The following is a 1,088-nucleotide window of genomic DNA, read 5'->3' as shown; positions in this document are numbered from 1 at the left end:
AGTGTAAAACAGACTAATCATCATAATTCGTAAAGGATCCTAGTAGTCACGTTGTTTACACAAATGTCAAGTCAGTCAGTAGGGTCGCTTGACCTCAAATGGCCTCGGAGCAATTCGGCAAAACGTCCATGTAAATCAGGTTCTTGTACAAGTCTCCACATTAAAGGGAGTGAGAGCACAATGATCACATCGACTAATCCCTCGTTGCCTGTTACTTCTTCATCTACCATGGGAAGCACACCTACTTTACCAACAGGTGAATCTCACATTTCAACTTTATCTGATCCAGCAGTTGTTTACTGTACACCCCACACCCTGGACACCAACGTGCGATGCCTGGGGTGGAAGCGATAGCCTGTTGCAGAAGGCAGTGCGGAAGACAAGAAGGCTTGGCGGTCGTCGGTCTGAGTCTCCTTACGCGAGACGAAGGTTGTCTTCGAGGCGGAGAGGGAGGAGTAATAGAGATGTATATCTATATGACCTGAGAGTTATCTCTTGTGATCTCAATAATAAATATCATAATTTCATGTTTACTTTACTACAGTTACATGTGGCGATGTTGAGGACAAGACGGCATAGCAGTCGCCAGTTTGAGTCACCTGAAGAGGTAAAATGTTGTCTCTCCGTGGCGGAAAAGGGAAGTAGATATCATTTACTTATCTGACCTGAGAGCTCTCTCATATATGACAGAGCTTATGAAAACACTAACGCCTTGTTGGTATCATCTTTATACAGACAAGTAAATTTGATTTGTTTGGTTGCCATTATACTATTACTATAGTTCTAAGAATTCAACCAAAAATACATCTCGATTCATCAGCCAGTATCAGAGAACCGACTGAATTTCAGTTTCTAGTACCCTATAAAAAACGAATCAAGATATCACAGTATGGATTGTGTGAAAATGAATGCAATTTAATCACGGTGGTAAATAATTATTCCATCAAAGGTAGGAAAAAAGAAATATGTATTACAAGCCTCTAAGGAAGGTCTTCAGTAACAATATTGTAGATATAAATACAGCGAAAAGGAACCTCTCATTATAGAACACCATTATATTTGGGGGGAAAAATCACTTATATAGTGGT

Source organism: Penaeus monodon, chromosome 19 (assembly GCF_015228065.2).
Source record: "Penaeus monodon isolate SGIC_2016 chromosome 19, NSTDA_Pmon_1, whole genome shotgun sequence".
Lineage (NCBI taxonomy): Eukaryota > Metazoa > Arthropoda > Malacostraca > Decapoda > Penaeidae > Penaeus > Penaeus monodon.
The sequence above is the reverse complement of the archived record's forward strand: the minus strand, read 5'-3'. Positions refer to the sequence as shown.